Raw genomic sequence first — 6,115 nt, 5'->3', positions numbered from 1 at the left:
GATGTATCTTTTTTATATTTCTTTCCACTTCCTGAGTTGGCCTCGTACAGGATACACAAGGAGGGGAAATAAACTGTGATGTGGGCTTTTTGGTTTCTATTTGATGCTTGTAAAAGAGTCTCTGATAATAGTAATTTCAAATAAACTGTACTTTACCTTGCTCTCCATTTAATGCCCCCCTGCGCTTAGTGTTCAGAAATGCCTGGCTGTATGTAATCATCCTGCATCTGTGAAATGGTTCTGATTGTTGTCCTTCAAGCAATTGTGTGACTTGGTTAGTATGATTTATTAATGGAGGTTGATGTCAAAGAAAGACGCCAATCTCTGGGGAGTCACCATCTTGTCATTTGGACTCCCGCTATTCAAGTCAATTTTGCAGGAAACTGCGTAAGCACTGCTAAATGTTAAAGAGGTTTCATTTTTCTTCAGTCCGGCTGCATTAATTTTAAATTATCACGCATGAAATGCATGTTGCTGCTATAATCGCTTCCATCCTTCCTCCCTCTCTCTCTCTCTCTCCCTCTCCGCCTCCTTCTCTCACACTCACTCACTCTTTACATTACAAAAAAAGATGCTGTTAGTTTGGGAATAGTACAGAGAAGAGCAACTAAGGTGATTAAAGACTTGGAGACTAAAACATGAACAGCTGCAGGATTTGAGTATGGCCAGACTAGAGAAAAGAAGGACTAAGGGTGGACATGATATCAGTATTCAAGTATTTGAGGGGCTGCCAAATCCTAAAGAAGATGATGTCAACTTATTTTCCAAAGCACCAGAAGGCAGGACAAGAAACGATGGATGGAAACTAATCAAAGAAAGAAGCAACCTGGAATTGAGGAGAAACTTCCTCACAATGAAGACAATTAACCAATGGAAAAACTTGCCTTCAGAAGTTGTAGGGGCTTCTTCACTCTTTTAAGAAGAGACTGGACAACCACCTATCGGAAATGGCATAGGATCTCCTGCTTCAGCAGGAGGTTGAACTAGAAGACTTCCAAGATCCCTTCCAGCTCTATTCTGATTGATGAGTTTGTAGCCATGATTTTAAAAATAATGGGTGGAGCCAGAAAAATAAATATGATTATAATTAACATTGCATTAAAATTAAATCAATACAATACCAAATTAAAAGAAGTCAAATACTCTGATCATTTAGTAATTCTCGTATTTCTGTCCCATTAAAAATAACAATTGGGAAACAGCTTTTGCAGATGTCAAGGTCACACCTAAATGTAAAAAAATCAAGAAATGGATGTTTAAGACCACCAGTGACCTAGATTAAGCCTAGTCTATACTGCAATTTTTGACTGCACTACATAAGCACTGTGCTAAAGCAGAACTGAGGAATCAAAAAAGACTCAAGAATTTTTAAAAACACTTTATTAAAATTCTACACATAAAATAAACATTAAAAACAATACAGAACATAGTAAAAAAAACTCAAGCCTGCAAATATAAAACTAAATATATAACTTAAATGTACAGTAACTCAAGCCTTCACTTCTCATGGATTCATTAACCCTTTCTTATTTTATACTTTTTTAATCAATATATTTTCAGTATTCTCCCCTTATTTCTCTATAAACCCGTGATCATCAAGCTATTTTTCTCTAATTTTGTAATATAATCCAGAAATGATTTTCAGTCTTTAATAAAATCTTCTGTAACATTTTCCTTTTCAATTATTGCAAAGTAAATATTTTACCCATATTTCCCCCCAAATATCATGCCACTACCATGCCAAGAATTAAGTATCCATGTGGCATTACATTCTTTAACATATTCATCTTCTGTGTCATAATTTAACAGCAATTTATATAAATTCTCACAAGTACATGTTTCTTCATCTTTGCATGATTCTATTTCAAATTCATTCATACTGCCAATCTATATTTCCTTGTTTCCTGTCTTTTTCATATTGTGCCAAAAAAGGGTCAAGATTTGATGCAAGATGAGATAGACCTTTAAAAAAAAACCTCAGCTATATTTAAAGTTTTAAAAGTACATGTACAAATTTATTCTTGATACGGTACTTTTGAAGATTTTTAAAATTTATTTGCAGGGATTTAATGTATTATTTTGTAAGTTTACTTGGGGAAATTATTTCTCTTGCTTCTTTTTTTTTAATTACAAAAGCTACAGTTTGTTGTTGTTTTTTGTTATATTAATTTTTCACATTTAAGTTTTTGACTTGTCGCACAATGCAGGATAAGTTTTGCCTGTTAAAATTTAATTTTCATGGATTAACTTAGATTCAATGCATTTTCCATTCTTTGTAAATTGTACAATGCAAGGGTACAATCACCTTGAAAAGTTCAAATATTCTCTTCCTGCAATTTAAGCTTTAGAATACAACTGCAAACTCATCTTTATAAACTTGCTAAATTAACATCAGGGGAGGATTTAAGCGTGAAATGAGCAAGGCAACATTTTGATTGCAAACCTGAAAAGAGTATATTTTCTAGATCAGTTGACTGGATCAAGCTACAAATTATTGTTGTTTGAGGATTTGCAATTCCAAGCAGTATTTCATTTTGGCCAAAGCACAGGGAAGCAATTAAAATACCCCTTAACATTAAGCACAGCCTATGTATATTCTTCTATCAATAAGATATCAAATATGCCTCTAATAAAGGTAAAGGTAGCACTAGCATATATGTGCTAGTCGTTCCCAATTCTAGGGAGTTGTACTCATCTCTGTTTCAAAGCCAAAGAGCCAGTGCTGTCCAAAGATGTCTCCGTGGTCATGTGGCCAACAAGACTAAATGCCAAAGGCGCACGGAATGCTGTTACCTTCTCACCAAAGGTGGTTCCTATTTTTCTACTTGCATTTTATGTGCTTTCGAACTGCTAGGTTGGCAGAAGTTGGAATAAGTAACGGGAACTCACTCCATTACACAGCGCTAGAGATTCGAACCACTGATCGACAAGCTCAGCATCTTAGCCACTGAGCCACCATGGCCCTACGGCTCTAATGGCTAGTTACAAAATTATAGGGAGACAATAGGTGTGAAATTTGAATGCCTGGTATCTGAAGATGAATGGAAAGCCATTGTTAAAGAAGTAATTAGTAGGTTCATCTAACTGGGATAAACTATGGGAAAGAAATTATAAATTTATGACAGCAGTAGCCTACAAAGAAAACCTCTATAAAATGTTTTATAGATGGCATTTGCCCCCAGTGAGATTGGCCAAAATGTATCCAAATTTATCCCCCAAATGTTGGAGATGTAGCCACAAGTCTGGAACATTCTACCATATGTGGTGGACGTGCCCCATTGCAAGGAAATACTGGTGCAAAATTAAGAAATGGTTAGAAGAAATTACAGAACAAAAAATATAATTGAAACCAGAAGCTTTCTTATTTGGAATATTAGACCTGAAAATTGACAAAACGGTTTCTTTCTTTTTTTATTAACAAACATGTAAAATACACACACACAAAACTTAGACGTACACCGCATTTACACAATACAATACGAACAGGGGCTTCCTGTTCTTTCTACTAGCAATTATCAATCAATAACGCTCACCTTATATTATTTCCCCTTCCATTGTATTTCATTTGGATTTCACCATTCTTAACCCTCTTATTTTACTCATATCTATAATTTTTTGAGTTTTGTTATATTCCTTCATTGATTGTTGTTTCTTTTTTCCATCCATCTATACCATTTATTCCATATCTGATAGAATTCTGATTCTTCTTTTCCCTGGATTTCTTTAGTTAGTTTGACAAACAATTTCAATACATAATACTACACATACTCACTGCAGCTAGGATTTGCTTTCGCACAAAACTGGAAACAAATCAGTACACTCGCAGACGAAACAATAATTAGAAAAGTACTCAAATGTGCAGAGATGGACAAAATGACCATGGAACTAAAAGAAAGAGAAGAATCAGATTTCTATAAAATATGGAATAGAATTTATAAGTGGCTAGAAAACAGAAGCCAAAACAGGAAATAGAAGTCTTTATGGGGTTTTTTTCTAAACTTGTATTGAATAAAAATTAAGCAAAGTTACTAATTACTATCAAAGTATTTACTATAAAGTAAATATAATGGTGATATGAACAATTAATATCATTACAATTGTTAGTACTACTGTTATTATATTATTAGAGAAGGTAAAATCAATAGGAAGGCAATGTAGAATGGAAAACTATAAAGGATACAGAACGCTGTATAATTACTTTATATTGTTATGTATGTTTTATTTTTTTAATTTTGTGTTTTTCTTTCTGTTTTTAAAGGTAAAAATGTTTAATAAAAACTATTTTTTTAAAAAAAAACTAGGTTCATCTAACTCTTGTTGACATGGCTCTTAAAATATAATATTAGCCTGTATGATGTATTTGTGTACAAATGGCTTATTTATGGAGTGGTGTGATTTTACACTGAGCTTTTTCCAGAAGATTTGGTTTTTTTCCAAATGTGATTTTTTTTAAAATTACATAGGACAGATAGGAAAACAAACAGGAGGACAATGAAAAGGAATATTGTGAATGATCAAGATAAAATTTGAAAAGCATTCCCAGTAACTATGTATGTATTGTGCTCCCTTAGAAGCACCTTTTCCCAAGCATTGCATAATTCTAATATTGCAGAGTCATTGGATTGAAGCCACAACAAACATGATTTCCATTCCATTCTTCATCATTTATACAGGACAATCTGCGAATACATGCAAAAAAGCATCCTACATTGTCTCTAGGATTGGTTTTGTTTGTATGGTACACAAGTGTTGTTTTGTGTTCTCTGTTTTAGCTTTTGTAGATAGATTTACATCAGGCATGGGTTCCTGCCAGTTCTAGCCTCTTCTATAGAAAAGGTTCCATAAATCTACCGTGTCATTTAGAACCGGTTCCAACTCCCTCCCCCTGCCTGTCCACATCACAGTTGCTCCGCTCGCAGCTCACTGATTGGCTGGCTCACCAATCACCCCGCCCACCTCAAAGGGTCCTATCTAAACTTTAAAGTCTTTAAGCTGTCAAGTTTGAACACCCCTGGGGTTTTTTTTCCTAAAGGGTTAGTGGTGCAAGGGTCTTGTAACTTGACAGCTTTAAGACTTGCACACTTCAATGCCAGAGTTCCTGAGCCAACATGACTGGAGGAGGAATTCTGGGAGTTGAAGTCCACAAGTCTTAAAGCTGTCAAGTTTGAACACTCCTGGGTTTTTTTTCTAAAGGGTTAGTGGTGCAAGGGTCTTGTAACTTGACAGCTTTAAGACTTGCACACTTCAATGCCAGAGTTCCTGAGCCAACATGACTGGAGGAGGAATTCTGGGAGTTGAAGTCCACAAGTCTTAAAGCTGTCAAGTTTGAACACCCCTGGTTTTTTTTTCTAAAGGGTTAGGGGTGCAAGGGGCTTGTAACTTGACAGCTTTAAGATTTGCACACTTGCCAGATTTCCTGAGCCAACATTTTGGTTGCTAAGCAAGAGCGTTGTTAAGTGAGTTTCACCACATTTTACAAGTTGGCCACGCCTACCCAGTCACATGACTGCCAAGCCACTCCCACTCAGTCACATCGCTGGCAAGCCACTCCCACACAGTCACATGGCCGGCAAGCCACTCCCACAAAACAGGCCACAGAAGAGGTTCTAAAAATTTTTGAAACCCACCACTGATTTACATCTACAAATGTAAATGTAGCTCAATGTTGGTGATTTCAAAACATATGGACTTCAATTTCCAGAATTCCCCTGAGAGCTAGGCGGAATTTTGGGAGTTGAAGTCCACATGTTTTAAAGTTGCTAAGGTTGAGAAACACTGATCTTCAGTAATTAAACAAGAACTTATATGAAGAAACTCAGGACAAACTTTAAAAATAAGCAGTAGTACGAATACAGGTAGTCCTCGACTTAAAACCATTCATTTAGTGACCAAAATTACAATGGCACTGAAAAAATGGACTTATGACCATTGCCACATCCCCACAGTTACATGATCAATATTTCGATACCTGACAAGTGGCATAATTTTATGGCCGTTGCAGTATCCTGGGGACATTTGTGATTTTCCCAGCAGGCTTCTGAAAAGCAAACTCCAGCGGAGGGGAGCCAGATTTGCTTAATGACCCCATGATTCGCTTAACAACTGCAGCGATTCG

Source organism: Thamnophis sirtalis, unplaced genomic scaffold (genome assembly GCF_051295495.1).
Source record: "Thamnophis sirtalis isolate CommonGarterSnake01/CBP01778 unplaced genomic scaffold, rThaSir2_p1.2 scaffold_4, whole genome shotgun sequence".
NCBI lineage: Eukaryota > Metazoa > Chordata > Lepidosauria > Squamata > Natricidae > Thamnophis > Thamnophis sirtalis.
Note: the sequence above shows the minus strand (reverse complement) of the source record.